We start from the raw sequence: 18,150 nt of genomic DNA, 5'->3' as shown, positions 1-18,150 counted from the left end.
CAAAGACAGCATGCTAAGTAAGGTGTGAAAATAGACACGCGAATGGTCTTGAAACTTTAGATTAAAAAAACATCAAGATTGTAACAGTATTTCCTTCTCAAGCTCCAGGCTGAGAGGCCACCTTTACTGCTGGCAATAAAGGGGTTTTAACTAGGGTGTATTTCTACTGCCTTCATTCTGTTAGTCATGAACAAGCTAAAAGAAAACCAGAAAATGCAAACAGGTCCTTTTCATTAACTTTGAAGAAAAAAAAAAGTAGAACCACAATAATATTTTAAATACATAGAACCACAATACTATTTTAAATACATGTTTTATTTACATGAAAAGATGTTTCAGCAGTATCCTGTTTTGGTACAGTTGATAGTCTTAGTAGATATTCCAGATAAGACAGAATTTCAATTACATATGACATTTTCTTCACAGAGACTTCACGTATGACTTCTCTTTGTAAGTAGCTTCCAAAGTAGATAATATACACTTCTTTTTTCTTAAAGAAATAGTTAATAACTGGAATTTTCTTTAATAAGAAAGCTTACAAAGTTGTATGATAATACCTTCTAAGAATGTCTTAACTGATAAAATACAGTTAGTGTTAGTAAGCTCATAGAGAGAAAGAATAAATTCAGGTACCTCTATTTTATGTAAATAGCAAAGACCTCAGCAAAAAAAAAAAAAAAAAGCAAAACAAAACAAAAACAGCACAACAAAAGCTATTTATAGTGACAGTTAAGTTTAGAAATGACTGTGAACAGCGTTCTAACATTAAATCAAATGTGTTGTACCATCAGCAAAGATGGCAGAGGAGCAGAAAGAGTTAAAAAAATTAGAAGTCCATTCACTAAAGCAAATAATTTACCTCTTCTTATTTCTATTTCAAAACCTAGGGAATGTTTTTTTTCCAAACCTGCATGATGTACAGTACACAGGGAAACATTATTTGGATCATTAAATAAAAAAAAAACCACACATTTATAATTCATAAATAACATATGCCCCACAGTCAGGACTAGCATTTAATAGAGCAACAAACTGCTCTCAAAGTCCAAGCCTGTCAATCACAATGATGAATAAAGGCTTCTGGTGTAGAAGTAAAGATTTAGCTGGAGAGACAGATGCAGGGGTAAGTCATAGGGCAACATAGTGTGACTATGTAGAATTCAGCTAGAAGGCTTAGACTGCTTAATCTAAGGAAAAAACAACTCAATTGAGGGTATAGTTATTTCTTCAGTGGAACTAAATCTAATCAAACTTAACCAAGCTGCTGATTTCCTTTTCTAAGAATCTTTCAATTTTGTAATGGGAAAAAGTAAGAATAACCTTATAATAACAGATCGCTATTTAAAGACTTTATTGCACATAGGTAAGCAGAAAATTTAACCTCTAAGAAAAGTGGCTGTGAAATTTGTAGACCAAGAAGAAACTTTCATATACATTTTAAAAGTCATGCTGAGCAAATGAGAGCATAAACAATTTAGGCTTGAAAATAGATGTTGTCATATAGACAGAACAGTTAAGCATATAGAAAACAGAAATTTCTAGAGTGTACACAAGACTAAAAGAAATGGACAATAAAGCTCATCTTTAATACTTTACATTTAAGGATACTGCACAACTAAATTTACCTATATGTAAAAATACTCAGAAGTAGGAGACACTTCACTACCACCATGCTAAATGTTATTTTTAGCGTGGGAATGCCAAGACCGCATATATAAAAATCAATTTTAAAATATGTATTGGAAAAAGTCATTATTATACACAGACTTACACAAAAAAAAAAAAAAAAATTCATGTGCTATTTTCCGACTGCTGTGATTTCATCAAAATTGCACATGTAAAGAAGATTCTAAGGTTTAAATCTCCTGGCTCTGTTATTTGCTGACCTTCACCTTAACTTCACTAGTTAGTCTTTCTGCTTTACATTATTTATTAGGTAAATTTCTTAACTCCCTGAATTTTAACTGCAGTTTTAAAAATGCACTGTTGCTGGGATGAGTGATTTCCCTACATTTCGTGTCTAAAACTCCAGAGTCAGTAGGTCAAAGAAATAAAATCTGAACATTTGTAACTTACTGAACACAACATGGTTTATAAATTAAAATACCTCCCAATATGTGATTTAGATGATCATTTGTTTTATTCCGTTTTAGCCCACACTTCATATTGAAGACTCCAGAGTCAGTAGGTCAAAGAAACAACATCTGAACATTTCTGACTTACCAAACTCAACAGCATCTTTTATGCTTTATAGCCTCTATTTGATTTAGCTGGTCATTTGTATCATGTTCCTTGATAACTCTTAGAGCTGTATTAATAAATAAGTAGCTTTGGAAACAAAATTGTCAGAATTGCTGGTAACTGAGTCATTTGTTCTTTAATTTTATAATACAGCAGATGATGCTTTATTGCCTATTAAAACACTTTTATGAACACATAAGAGATTTGAAATACAGGTAATGTTTTGTCTACAAGTGATATTTTAAACTAAAATAAATGTAAAGTATGTTATTCTTTAATAATGTCTTTTTTCTATTTGGATGGTCATCTATATTGTATTATTAACAAATTTTATGATTCTGTCAGCAAAATAAATCCATGAATGAGATATGATCAGTCAAAATTTAATTTGAAAAAAATACAAAGCAGTAGCTTTATAATTTTTCCTCTTAGAAAAATGCTATAAGTTAATTTAGTATTTAATGGATTTTACTGTAGAATTTCTGTCAAAGAGGAAAAATATAATGAAGGAGAAGAAAATACTCATGTATTTTATATATATATATATATATATATATATATATATAAACTTTCTTACATAACACATTGTTAATAGTTAACAGAGGAGACATTTTCCTGTTAATGGTATGCAGGTATTTATGAGTTTTAAAGCTTTAAATTGGAAATAGTACTAATTACATTACTTTAATATTTTTATGTTTATGTTTAAATGTTGAAAGAAATACAAGTCTTTAGTACAGAATATGTTTGTAACCACAGTAATTGTGTGTATAGAATAAGTTAATTGCTGACTGCTTTGTTCACACAGCTTGAATCTGTCACTTCATTTAAGGACTTAAAAATCATGCTGGAAGAATTTTGCTATGGAATATAGATGTGTATATAAAACTTGGGGAATTATAGAACACAATAATGAGAGCTTTTAAAAGATGGGTAAGTGAGGCCACTCTATAACTTCATAACACTTGATTAAATTGAAATTCATTAACAAAAAATACACATTAGCAATTATTACATCTTAATAGCCATCAATTATTATCACATATTCAGAAAATTATCCCTTTAACAATTTTACTGTACTTTACCTGTGATCTTAAAGTACCTGGAAGCACATGCTGTGCAGTTAATATTGCTGAATATGGTTCTTGATGCTGTTTGTCCTGGAGACTAAAGTGGTTAGAGTTAAGAAACCTGAAAATGAGAGAGCAGATGGCTTAATGTCCTCAGACTGCTGTACACTTGCCCTCAGACCTGAGCATGACAAGCAAAGGAATGAGTTTCAGACCACCACTCAGTCCCCAGACAGTCTGAGCTTCCTGGTCTATAGTTGCTAGGCAGCTTATTCTTACAGTGAACCTGTATAGAAGTATAGCTAAAATACATAGAAGTATAGCAAAATATCAGATTTCATTAGCAGGAAAAGATTAATTCAGGCTTCCTGAAACTATGGGCTGCTTCTGGGTTCTAGCACATATGGGGTACACAATATGAAGTCCATAGAGGTTTGATGAGGACATGAAACGTACAGACTCTTTGCACTGAAGCTGCAAATCATCCTGTTTCCTCAAAGCTGTAGTTCAGTGATAAACCTTCCTTTCAATAATTTTTCCACTAGGGAGCAGTGGCTGGACATTTTCAGTGTTAGAGCTACACTCTGGCTAGCATGAGAGAGCTTGACGCATCCAGGAGCATAGTATAATAGTTCTAAAAATTAGTTTCTTGGGTATCAAACTGGGATCTGAATAAGAATCATATCCAGATACATCTTCTACCTCTCTACCATATAGAAGTATTTATCCAAATATATGCTTAAAATCACACTAGGAGGAAATATTCCAACGCAAGTTCATTTTTATATGTTAAAAAATGTGTCTGTTCTTACTGCATCCAAAGGGCATAAAGAGCCTCAGAACCACCTACTTGTAGTAATACCCATCAATGCAGAGTTTGTATGCGGGTGTTACAGACACAAATAAGCAGACCTTTTATTATTATTATTATTTACTAATGGACTTTGTAAAATGCAGAGGATGTTTGAGATTGTTCTTCACTTACTTTTATCCTTGTGTGTCCCGTAAAGTTGGAACAGTATTTTGTATCAGAGGCATGTGTGTCTGAATTGTCTTTATCCTTGTTACCTGCATGTCATAGTATTTGCATCTTGGAAGGTCAGCAGTATATAAACTGCTGACCTATAAGTGAATGAAAGTTTTAAGACTTTGCAAAACTTAGACAATCAAGTACTTCTTAATATCAGAACTGTGCTAGTGGAAGTGATTGTGAAAAATTTCTTTGATCACAAGGGAAACAGTCATAAGGAAAACCAGCACTGTTTCAGTGAGATGTTGTTCAGTATTTAATTTTATTTAACTCAATCCATTTTCAATTTTCCTTTTTTGTATTATAATGTGACCTATTATCAAGATATGTTCATTTGTCTTGTTTAAACAAGATCTGGACAAGTGAAGCAGTCATGCTTCCATGAAGCAGATGGAATCGGAGCTGGCTTCCCCATGCAACTGATGGTTATTACTACAAAATAGCTGGTTCTGAGGCTCTTTATAGACTTTGTTCTTAACTCATGGGCTTGGTTTTTTTTCCCCAGATTCTCCTCCCCATCCCACTGGGCTAGTGGAGGGGAGCGAGCAAGCAATGCATGGTACTTAGTTGCTAGCTGGGGTTAAACCACAACATTTGGCTTAAACAGACAAATAAACAAATAAAAACACTAAACCTACCTTTTTTATGTACACATTTGCCATCTACAGGTTATCTTCATTTCCATATACAGTTAATTAAGATTTGTTTTACTGGTATAGTGTCTTCCATTCTAACACCTGAAATATTTGACATACATTAATTAAGTATCCCAAGATTCCTGTGAGATCCATGAGTGAGTTATTACATCCATTTTACATGGATATATAATGGCACTCAGAAAGATTAATTGTCTTGGCCAAGGTTTTAAAGCAGGTTTTTCACAAATGAGAAGACAATAGGAGATTAGTGGTTCTTCGTCCTTCTAGTTCCCTACAGGCTCACCTGTAGAGTAATTGCAGGACAAGCTTTGATATAAATAGAAAGCTTATAAACAGATAGGCAGTGTTTTCTGATACTTATTATTATATACTCCCTTTAATTTTTCACCATGCTTTGTTCTGCTACATCATACAATAAGGTAAGGGTATATCTTGTTATTTGTGGACAGTATTTTGTATTCTTCTACAGCCATTCACATAGCTTTGGGAAAAGTAAATCAGCAATCTTTGCTGAATATTTATGAAAATATCAAAAACTGATCCATCTGAACAAAAAGCCAACAAGAAAAAAAAATGTTATACGATGTGTAACAAAGCAGAGGAGAATAGAAAGGGAGGGGGGGAAAGTGTGAAACATCATTGCAAAACCTAAGGTCAGAGAAGGACAAGATGCTCCAGGCAGCAGAGCAGAGATTTACTGCAGCCTATAGAGAACCCTGCACCAGAGCAGGCTGATATTTCCTCAAAGACCAATGCTGGAGCAAGGATAAAGTGTGAGCTGGAAGGATTGGCAGAGAGAATCTCCTTTGTACTGACTGTAACCTCCCGCACTCCCCACCTCTCTTGCATGGCTCAAAGGATCAGGGGAGAAGCGGAGAGGAGTCAGGAGAGACAGTGAGCATGGGAAAGCAAGGGAAGATGTTGGGTTTTGATGTTTTCTTTTTTGCTTCTCCCTACACAAATCAATTCAATCAGCAGTAAACTATTTTTCCTCCAAGCTGACTCTGTTTTGCCTGCAAAAGTAGTTGGTAGGCCTTGGTGAATGATCTCCCTGTGTTCATTTCAACGTGTTTCAAGTATGAAATTTCTCAGCTTACTTTCTCCTCAACTATCCCTCTGAAGAGGGTATTGGCTGTTAGCTATAGCTCACGTCTGCCTTTCCCTGTTGCAGAATGACTCTAAGAGCAGGACCATAGAGTTCTGGAGGACTGTGCAAGCAAGGCGGGGGGTGGCCCCCACAGGTAGCCAGAGACCGGACCTGGGAGGAGAATGTGGAGGAAGCTGTGGGGGCTAACCAATACTGTTGTGCCAAGAAGGAGTGGCTGAATACCACTCCTATATATGTGTGAACTGTGTCACAAATAAAGGAGAAGTTGCTTATCACCCATATTGGGTTGGCCTGTCTGCTTCTCCTCGCCGCTTACATTTCCCCCCATTTTTTATACCACTAGTTAGTTCATATGAAAATTTGGAATGTTTACTTTCTAAAATAAGGGGCTATACATTAAGTAGGACAAACTCAAAGCTCCTTTGGCAGTAAAATAAGAATCTACTTGACAGCGTCCAGTGGCTTTCCTGGCAGACTGTCTCCATTATCAGCATGCCAGACATGGCTAGGAGGCTGCTGTACGAAGGACATCCTCACCTGCTGCGATTTTTAGCTTCCTTTGAGTTGTGCAAGTAGGTCTAAAGGCTTTAGAAAACACCAAAAGTCTAGTTACTCACTGCCATGAAACTACCTATGTTCCTCTATGCCTTTGTTACACTGTAAAGCAATAGAATTGAATAGACTTCAATCTTATGAGACTGGCTTTTAAATCAATGTTAAAAGTGTATTTGGAGGAGAATGAATGTCTGAAGATGATTTTGTGCTCTCCAGTATTTTAGAAATATTGTCTAGACCATCACTTAACCACTGCTCAAGTTGCTTCAGAAATAGTAAGTCCTGCCTAGAATTCAGTATTTTCATGAAGAGTTGAAACTTTTACAATGCATCACATAGGGCAGAAAAATGAGAATGACCAGAGGGACTTTCACAGGTTTCATGTGGATATCCTGGGGCCAAGGAAGATAAAAACCTACTCATCGGGTATACAATCCGAGGAAAACCACACTGAATATATTACTCTAATGCCACAATCTTCATAGTCTCGTTACATGAAAATTGAGTATTTTGTCCAAAAAAAAGTTAAATAGAAGTGTGAGATGAAAAGTTACCTCATCAATCACATGCTAGAAAAAGTAATATTTTCTCAAGTAGTTCCCTTATTTGACCTGTTCTTAATTCCACTGTCATTGCACAGGAAGAAAAAAAAAAAAAGAAACACAACAACAACAACAAAAAAAACCACAGGAAAAAAAAAAAACCAACAGAAAAAGAAAGAATCCTGTTATTTAAAGGAGTGTTGTGGTTTAACCCCAGCTGATTGGTTCCTTCCAGGTAACTGCCCACAGTTTCTATACCGAGGGTGATATGTTGTGGTATGGAATACCACTTTGTCTAGTTTGGGTTAGGTGTCTTGTCTCTGCTTCCTCCCAGCTTCTTGTGCCCCTCCTCACCAGAAAAGCACAAGACTGAAAGTTGTTTGTCAGGGTGAGTACTGTTTATCAACAACTAAAACATCAGATTCATTAGCAACGTTATTCTCAGTCTAAAATAAAAACACAGCCACTAGGAAGAAAATTAACTCTATCCAAGCCAAAACCAGGACAAGGGGATATTAGGATTAGAATTATGAACAAGAGATGCAATTTTCATTTACAGTATTTTCACTTCTATTATAAAGATATTCTTAACTTCTATTATAGTATTTGTTCTGAGTACAAATTTTGTGTTGAGATCTAACTTCTTATTTTATCACAAGACTACCTAAACTATTCAGTCTTTTTGCATATATTTAGAGAAAAAAGAAAATTGACAGATTTACTATTGGCTACAACCATCTAAATCTAAAACAGTTAACTTGTTCTCCTGTTTTCAGTAACATTAATGATCTTAATAGTAGTAACCAGTCTATAATTTCCTGTGCCACTTCATATTGATGCCAAGCAATGGGTAAGCATTAATATTTCTGTTTCCATCACTTTTCAAACACATTGGTGGACTTTCATATAGACTGCTGGGATGAGTCTTCCATGCAAATTTTTACTTTGATTTGCGTAAGACAAGGGGTCACGGGATCAAACTTAAACAGCATAAGTTTAGACTGGATATAAGGAAGAAATTCTTTACTGTGAGGGTGGTGAGGCACTGGAATGGGTTGCCCAGGGAAGTTGTGAATGCTCCATCCCTGGCGGTGTTCAAGGCCAGGTTGGACAGAGCCTTGGGTGACACAGTTTAGTGTGAGGTGCCCCTGCCTATGGCAGGGGGATTGGAACTAGATGATCTTAAGGCCCTTTCCAACCCTAACCATTCTATGATTCTATGATTCTATTTCCAATGAGAAGATACGGTACTCTGTCCCACCAGTGCTACTACAATGATCACCCAGTTACAGCACAGTAGCCTCTGGTTACTGCCCACACACATTTCATCTGCAGACTGATAATTATAGGAACAAGGGCATCATTGCTAAGTAAATGGAAACCTTACCTGTGTGACAGTGAGACACATGTTCCTGCCATTCCTGTATTGTTATAAGAGGAAAGGTGTTTCTATTCTGTCCAAGCACCTCCTGGTGCTGAGAGGCACAAGTTTGCGCAGTGCTCTCTGCATAGCTCATGCAGACATCCTTGTCAGCATTATGCAGTCTACAGTTATGCATTGTTGTCAAAACCAAACTCTGTTACAGGATTATTTTTCAAAGTTTGGGGTTTTTTTTTAAACAGTCACTGATAAGCTAAGACAGCAGCTTTCTGCCAGGAAAGTGAGTGAGCAGCAAAAAGAAAGCCATTAATTTGAGTGAAAACAGAAATGAAATTTGGGTGTCCATTACCCTCCAATGTAAGAAAACAAAATTGTTCTGCTTACTCTACTCAGACTTACTGTGTTTGTAAATATTCCAGTCATATCTAGGACATAATTCAATTGTGTCTGCTAGATGGTAAAATTAGCTCAAAGATCTATAAATATGATCACTGCCCTTTTTGCAAGAAGTGTACTTCTAATCAAAGTATTCTATTTCATTTTTTTTAAGAACTAGGGAAAACTGCTTCAGTAAATCAGAGGAAGCAGACTGAGTTATGTATCTCTTCTTGGAAGCAGCTATGAATGTCATGTAGATATTGAATATATGTGAATATCTTCATTAATTTTATTACCTCTGGCACAGTTTGGATGGAATTAATTCTAACATGTCTGCTGTTTTAAAACAGATGAAGATGGGGTTTTAACATAACCGCATGACTTTGAACAATTATACAAGAGACAGATTGCAGCACTGACTAGGAGCATGGCTGTAAATAAGGGCTAGTCAAATGCCTAATGTTAACCCAAAAGAAAAATTCTCTCAGGCTTGGAATTTGGCAGACATAGTCTGTGTATAGGAGCAATTAATTTTTTAATTCATGTTGCCTTTTAAAGGGTACAAGACTGATGCAGTAACACTTCTTTAATTCTTTTTAAATCAATCTACTTCAGGAAGACTCTACTTGTGAAACATAAGTTAGAGAATGGAGAACAATCTACACAACTAAGGCTAGGGACGATAAGAAACATTTTAGATAAACAGGATGCATTTACCTAGGATGAAATTAGAGAACACGATGATAACTTACTGTATTAAAAACAATCTTCTAAAGCTGTTATAAACATCTGCCATAATAATAATCCTCAAATTTTCATCCACCCGTTACCACTCTGTCAGAGCAGAGCATCTTTCAAGATACTGTAACCTTTTCCTTCCCGTGTCTTTGCACACACAAGTCACTGCAATATAATTGGGAAAGATAACACTAAATTTTCCTTAGAAGAACTAAGAGGACAAAAAGGCTTCAGGGAATTCTGTGGTGAACTTCATACTGAAGACAAAGTAACAAGTAGCTTTCAAAATTCCAAGAACATCTTCATTTTAAAGAAAGTTGTAGAACTCATTTGTCTACTATAACTGATTATAGACCTGTTAAATCGGGATTTTTAAATTCAGTTTACTAATGAAAGAGTATTACAAAACAGGTGATGTTTGATCTTTGTTCCACAAGACACATTTATTCTCTGACAAAATATGCATGTTATTACCAGAACATTTCATAATAATTCTGATTTCTCTCAGATTCTGTTGGTACTGTAAACTGTTATTCAATAACTTCTTGTAATCATATAGATTTAATATACGACAATAAATGGGCAAATGATGGAAGACGAAAGTATGTGAAGAAAATCTCAGATGCAGCAACTGGGCTGATGACTTAAACTCTTCCTTTTTAAATCAGTTGAAGGTAACACAAGCACTTCTAACAGCAGAGATTTTACAAATATGAACATTTGAAGATACGTGGCAGTTTCATAGACATGAGTAAGATGCTCAGAAACAGTGTATCCTTGCCTGAGGATCTTGAAATAAATCACTTCAGGTTTTTAACCTTACTCCTAGTAGAATTCATTATTTTAAAGAGCCTGTCCTGTATATCAAAAATGGCAGATGGGCATTTGTTCTTCAGTTCTCCTCTTTCCCTCTTCGCTGATTGCTTTCCAAGAAAAACGTTGCCAAGCAACAGAACATTCTCTGGCCACCTATTCTGAGCACTGAAAATACAAGTATGTATGCTGAAACCAAGGAAATAGAACTCTTCTGCTTTCCACACAGAAAAAAAAAAAACAAAAACAAACACAAACATTCCTTTCCACAGTTCTTACAAATAGCAAAACTGAGCATTTAGTAAGCAAAAGGTGCGCCATGTTGTAAGCAAGAGAGTACTCTGCACACCTTCACTTTGCTCTTAAAATGAGAGACCATCTGCAGAAAATATTCCTTGACATCACTAGGCTGTTCCTGACTCGGATCATTTTTGACCTGTAATGGCTGCATATGACCAAAAAAAGGTTCTAATCAGGGAAGGTGAATCAATTATAAATTTGTAGAAATAGGTTACTTCTAAGTCTTCAATACCATGAAATTTTGAAATCACACAAGAAAACAGTGTGTTTGGTGAAAGCATCTTTTCTTTACAGTGCTTATGCATTCAACATACAGCCATGAAATAAAATAAAGAAATATTCTCTTAATCCAGGTGCCTAGATATTGACAAACTGGTGGAAATCTCAAGACCTACAAAGCATTTGGTGGAACACAGAAGAATTTAAACAAGATATGATTAATGGCACCAAATGGGACTTTCCTCTCTAAAAGAGCTATCAGGAGGTAGTGCACATCCAGAAATCGAAGTACCCAGATCATATATTGCAATGTAGCAACTATTTATATAAAATTGCTGCTAGTATTAAAGAACATGAATGGTTTTATATAAGAGCAATCCTGCAGATAGCAACTCTCCAGGTTTTTTAGTATGAGGGGGAAACTTAATTTTATCATTTGCTGTTAAATTGCAAATACACAGATTGCATCTACCGTAACACATGGACTTTACATCCAGCAGGCATTAACTCAGGCCTCAGTATTTCTTCCTATTTTGTCAAAACAAGTCATGTTGTTATGATAATGATTATCATCATTAGGTTTTGGGGGTTTTAATAGCTATTCCTCATATACAGAAAATAATTGAGCTGTAGAATCTGTGAAAACATGCTTACTGCAAAATACAAAGTTTGAATAATCTGACTCCATCTGTCTTTGTTATGTCTAAGGAAAATCTAAATTTTAAAATGTGTCTAATAAATCTTTTAGCTAAAAAATGACAGGAAACTTTCCAAGCTCTCCACACAGCTCCTCTGACTTTGTCTTAAGACCTGTTACATAGTACAACATGAAAATTTGTGACATCTTAAAATAAATAATTTCAAAGGAAATGCAAATAAAGTCACAGGTGCTTTTTGCCATTACTAGCATTACTCGCTGTGAGAGGAAAAGGTCGCAATGGTAAAATTTCCATGAGCTTCTACATGTACAAAAGTCTAACTGCTGAAGGTAGAGGAGCTCAGAGATCTTTTGGACATCTGGCTGTCACTTTACAATTCACCAAAGCATGCCATGGAGATTACCGTAAGAAAACGCTATGTTTCAGAAGCATATGGACCCAGTTCCCCTGAGGACACACTGCAGGTATCTCTTTAAATACAGAAATTTTCAGTTCTGCTCCAGCTGTTGGATGAATGGTCTAGGCATAGCTAACACCTTTGAATCACACAGAAAATAATCTTGCAACTGCTCTCACTAATCTCTGTGAGGAAATACACACACACTTTATTTTGTCAGAAAAACAAATTTGAAATTTCAGGGATACTCTAGATGCCTTGTTCTTTGAAGATAAAATAGTAGTGGTGTAGAAGCTACCTTCTTCATTTTCAGCACTGTGTACTGGTTGAAATAGTATGCTACTAAGTGCTGAAAGAGAAATTCAGTTTCACCAAACAAGGTCAGAGTGAAGTCACACATTTTTATGAAAGGAATATGTTAGCATCCTTAGTAACTGAGATATAAAAGTGCTTTTTTGCATTCCATATCTATGCCAGTTAGTCTTCCACATGGGTCCAATCCATTTTTCTTCTGAGAGTTATGTATGTTTCTAAATTAGCAGCAACATCCTCAATGATCAGAAGCAAAGGTATAGTATGTACGCTGGTTTTGCCACCTGTGATGAAAGGCTAACGCTTAAGAAAATGATAAAATCCCTCAGCAGCCTCCCTCAACTCATGTGACTTGCCAGATTTTGGGTTTTTGTTAAGACTGATAGCTAACATGGCCTTATCTTTCGCATGCATGACAACTAAACTATGCAAGAATATATACAGATGAGGATAAGAATGTGCTTCCCAGGGGATAAAAGAAAAGCATTTGCTTGGACTGTGGAAAATATCTGCTCCATTTCATGCAGGTATAAATATTTAGAAAGCATAAAATTATATTTTACATGTAAAAAAATAAAAGATTGATATACCTATTTATGGAACATATTTATAGTGCAGTATTTTTTGTTTACCAAGCAAAAGCAGTTTCTGCCTCTTATGTGCAGGTGCTTCCTACCAGTTTTTGTCTTTACCACTCAACAACAGGCATAAATAATTTCTAATTGGTATATTCACTTTTGTAAGTTCACAATTCTCACTTCAGCAGAGCCTTTTGTCCTGGTCATCATCCCACTGATGTGCTGCATAATGCAATGATATCTGGCTGCATTTCAATTTACAGCAGTAAATCATTTACTGATGCTAAATCATTTACCAACGGAAACACAACTTTACAAAGAAAATACAATAGCTCACATTTACGAAAGTTAACACAAAGTATTCCAGCTAGAAATGATGGGAAGAGTTGCTGCTGAAGGAAACTGCATAGGTTGTCTCATATAACAGAATTTGTAGTTTCAGCTTGCACAGTTCTACCTTTGACTGCTGTTATATCAGGAAATAGCAAATGCAAGCACCTCCAGATCAAAGGGAGAAAGTAAATTAATAACTAGGGATACATAAAACCTCCCATGTGCAGTGAGTTGTCTCCCTGAGGAAACTACCTGGCTAAGTTACACCCACAAAATTCCAGGACAAGGGGGAATGGCTTTGAGCTGACACAGGGAAGATTTAGGTTAGATATTAGGGAAAAGTTCTTCCCCATGAGGGTGGTGAAGCGCTGGCAGAGGTTGCCCAGAGGAGAAGCTGTGGCTGCCCCATCCCTGGCAGCGTTCAAGGCCAGGTTGGAAGGGCCTTGGAGCAACCTGGTCTGGTGGAAGGTGTCCCTGCCCGTGGCAGGGGGCTGGAACCGTTCTGTGATTCTATGATTATTCAGAATGCTGTGGTGCCATCTTGTGGCAATCCTTTTTATAGCCTTTTTAGCATTAAGATTATACGAATGGAATGTTTCAAAATAGCATTAAAATAACCAGAATTGCTGTAGTGAGAGTTTCAGCTATATCTTTTAGAATTTTTTCTTCGGAAAAAAAAAATATTCAGAGGAAGCTCAACATCAGTGTGCCAACGCTATCACAATATTGCTGTATGTAAACCTGAACTCTGTTGAAATTTCTTAGCCTGCAGTTATTAATGTAGACAAATATCAGCAGGGTTGTGCTTTCCTAATAAAATAAAACAAAAGTGATTGAAAATTTATATTAATAAAAGTTACATTGGGCTACAAATTGTTGTCAGTTTTCCCCTTGAGATTAATCTCCATAGAAGGATACACACACACAAAGGAAAAAAAAAAAAAAAAAAGAAATGAACAGTTTTCTTGCCCTTTTCCATTCCAATTTGGAGGCATCACAAAAAATGCTGTCTTTAGAAGGACCATGTTTCTCTAAGAACATTTCTCATCACTTAGTTTAGGAGGAAATTCTGGCTTTTTTTCAAATAATTGTATTTGTTACTTATTTCCCACTGCTTCTATCACTACATCAGTGATAGAAGAGTTAGATATTGCAGTTATCTTAGTTGTTATAAATTGAAGAGATTTACTGGCATTTTCCTTTTTTTAAATCTCAGCTGTTCTTAAATTAGCTGTGTTGGTTTCTCTGAAGCAAAGTCAGTTACAGAATTTTTTTCTTTTGGTATCAAAACCAGCTATTCAGTAGCAGCATATACATTTTACTGTAGAACCAGCATTGTCCAGACTTCTTGTTCTACAGCATACCATATATTTATTAGCAATAATCATACCCCATCTTAACTTTTGCCTCTGTAAGCCAAGGCCAAAGCATGTTAGTAAGAAGAGCTAGGTTGCTAGACATCATCATTAGCACATAGCCTAGAGAGCGCCTTTCAAAGCAGAACCTGGATAATCATAACTGTGCAATATATTTAAGGTAAAAGAGGATTTTGGCCCCATATAGTAGTCTGTCCCTCCCTAGTTCTAACTGGAACACATCTCTGTTTTCCTGCATTTGCTCAGTTTTTTCCATCACTAGCACAATACTGGCTCATAGCTTGTCTGTAATCACTACTAAAATCCAGTCGTTCTCCACCTTTATTGTGGCTGGTAAACATCCAGCTTTAGCATTTGTAACTCTGTCACTAGTTGATCTTCTAGGGTCATAAACAACATATTAGGCTTATCACAGATCACATTATTTGACTTAGACCAGTGGAGTTTATGCTCTTTAGTATTGTTGTATAGGAAATCTCCCAGCGGAAAGTTATTATTCTAATTTCTTATTAATATCTTCCTTAGACCAGCTGAGTTTGCCTTGCTTAGTATTCATAGAGGGGTAGTATTCCAGCAGAAAGTTAATCTTCTACTTTTTCATCAAAATAGGATTGTATCACTTTTTCTATATATATCTACAGGGGTTTTGTCATTTATGGGTTTATCACTTTGAAGCTACAGTACACTTGGATATGACTACAGGTTGCCAGCCACATTATAAGACAAATAAACACCTGAAGTAATAGGATAAAAATTGGTGAAAGCTGGACTTCTGCAGTTCAAATAAGGAGCTGCACTCTATAAGCTTATATGTTGTAATAGCAGTAACGAAAGAGTCGTGATGATACTGTGGCAGCTCACAAAAGGATTTCCCTAGGCACTAGAATACAGAAGAGTATGAGCCAGATCACATAACAGACAGAACAGCCTCAGTGCTTTACATATGCATATATGCTAAATATGCGCATACATATATTTTATATAAGATATATAAATATGCACATTTAAGTACATGAGAAGTTGTAATTCAAACAAAGGAGATTCACCTACTCTGTGTCACTAAAAAGCTGCCAGTCTTAAACTCACAAATGGTGGTTCATTGAAGAGTTCCGTAATGCAGGCATCTGGTACTGTTCTTCGGTACAAGGGTGGATTTCATTCACTGAGAAAAGAAAAACGTAAGCAATACACTGGACACTGTTGATATAGTACGTAATTTCAGGGAATACTAATAGGATTAACTGTCCATAGGGACCTTTAATTTCATATGCATGCAACACCAATTGTTCAGTGTTGTAAGATGAGTGATACTGCTATTCAATACTATCTCTTTTTCAAGTCTGTTTAATTATTGAAATAACAACAGTACTGAAATTACTAAATAACCAAAAAGGAAAAAACGAAGACAGTCCAAACCGAAACACATGGAATCCTATTCTGAGTGAGACAAACTAATCATTTGTTAAGTTAAAGGAAATACACTAACCAGTCTCTAAAATCAAGGAGGTTACTCAGGTTCCAAGTTAAGACTTTACTGTTTGGAGCACTTGCAGAACTGAAACTCAACAGGCTGACAGATAACAGTTTTGTTGGTCATGCAATAGTTTGAAAGATATTTCTCGTGAATGTTCAAAGACATTATGTAGCTTTATTTTTGTGCTCTTGTTTCTAGGAGATAGCCTCCTCAGTGGATGGGTTAGGACACAGGACATGACAGAGTTCTGCCCAAATAAAGGAGTCGGAATTTCCTTTGTCAAAAATTTAACCACCACCAAATTACTTTTATTTTTTTGAGCATAAGTCTCATTTTCAGAAGTGATCCAGGAGTTCACATTTTATTGACATTATTTCAGATATTAATAAAGAGTTTTATAAAACAGTCAATAAGTGAATTGTGTGTTGTACATTTGTCGAGTGCAATCACAACTCAGTTGTGGTTTAAGCCCAGACAGCAACTAAGTACCACACAGCTGCTAAATTTAGCTGCCACACTGAGATGGGAAGGAGAATTTAAAAAAAAAACAAGGAGAGATAAAACCTGTGGGTTGAGATACAAACAGACACAACACGCTGGGACTGTGCCAAACAGATCCCTGGAGGGGCCAGTGTCTGCTCTCCTGAAGTCCAGAGAAAGGAAAGCAGCTAAGATGGAGGTTCAGGGGAGACCATCCTCTCTTTTCCTAATCCTGCAGAAGAGGACTGCCAGTGAGAGGAGCAGCCCCAGACAGGATGTGCATTGTATTTAGGGAGTCTCTTCTTCAGGGAAACATGGAGCTCTTCCTCATTTCGGGGCACCCTCAAGAGCTTTGTGGTGGCAGCCACATGGTGGCATGCCCCAAAGTGCCTGGCCCTCACTGCTGTCCTGCTCCATCCCTCCCATGGACCACTTAACTGGAGAGCTCCCGGCACTGGGGCTGAGCTGCTGCCCACACCTGCCTGCCACCTTTCAGAATCTGCTTCCCAGGGAGCAGGCTGAAACATTGGTGTCAAGAGCTTTGGGGACCACATCTGGCACAGCAAGGGCAGCTGAGCATGGGGTGAGGCTGCTCAGTGGGACCACAGCCTCTCAGTGCCTTCTGAGCCCCAGAGACATATGCAAAGATTAAACTCTCATAGAAATTTTGATTGGAAAATGCTGGCAGGGGGAGGTGGCTCTTCGGTAGCTCACAAAGGCTGCCTCTGAGCAGAGGTCCCAAGCCATGGAGGTGGCTTTCTGTCCTTCCCCAGCACTCCAGGGGAGCAGGAGGCAGGATGTTTGAGAGCAGCTCTCTGGTACCCAGAGGAAGACCCAACCGTTGCAGGGCTTTCAGCAAAATCCCCCCTTGGCACAGCAGCTGGCAAAGCTCCAGCCTTCTCCTTCCATGCCAGCAATAAGACACAGGAGCAGGCTCGCATGTGGCTCATACCACAGCTCGCAACATCTGTCTGCTTAACCTGAGACATGTGGCAGCTCCAGCACTGGGCCATGTTCCCGTGTTTCATACCACATCCCCATTAATATTGCAGGGTGCCACACTGCAGCAGGCACTCCGTAACCCACCCCGGAGCTGCGGCTGTATTGCAGGGTGGTGTCAGCTCACGTACCCCACAAGCGCCGCCCTGTGCCAGGAGTCATCTGGGCTGGGGAAGGATTGAGAGGCTGAATCTGTAACGGATCCTCACCGGGTGACTGGTGTTTAAGGCTTTGATCTGCTGCTTCTTGATTGTATTCCAGCCCCTTGATGGAATTTCTCACATGTAACTGAGCCCCACTAATCCATCCCGGCCATATATAATGGATGGCGCTGGATTGAAGGAACACAAACGTGGCTGAATATCGGCAACAGGTATTCGGCAGCAGTGTGGTGGGTCCCTCTGCCAAAGATCCCCCACTGCCAGTACTTGCACCATGTGCCAGCCAGTACAAAACACTTCTTGTCCCCAAAACCTAGCGTGGAGGTAGGCACAATGACCAGCTTTGG

This window comes from Pezoporus wallicus, unplaced genomic scaffold, assembly GCF_028554395.1.
Source record: "Pezoporus wallicus isolate ANWC-B61680 ecotype Strahan unplaced genomic scaffold, APGP_CSIRO_Pwel_v1 contig_4238, whole genome shotgun sequence".
Lineage (NCBI taxonomy): Eukaryota > Metazoa > Chordata > Aves > Psittaciformes > Psittacidae > Pezoporus > Pezoporus wallicus.
The sequence above is the reverse complement of the archived record's forward strand: the minus strand, read 5'-3'. Positions refer to the sequence as shown.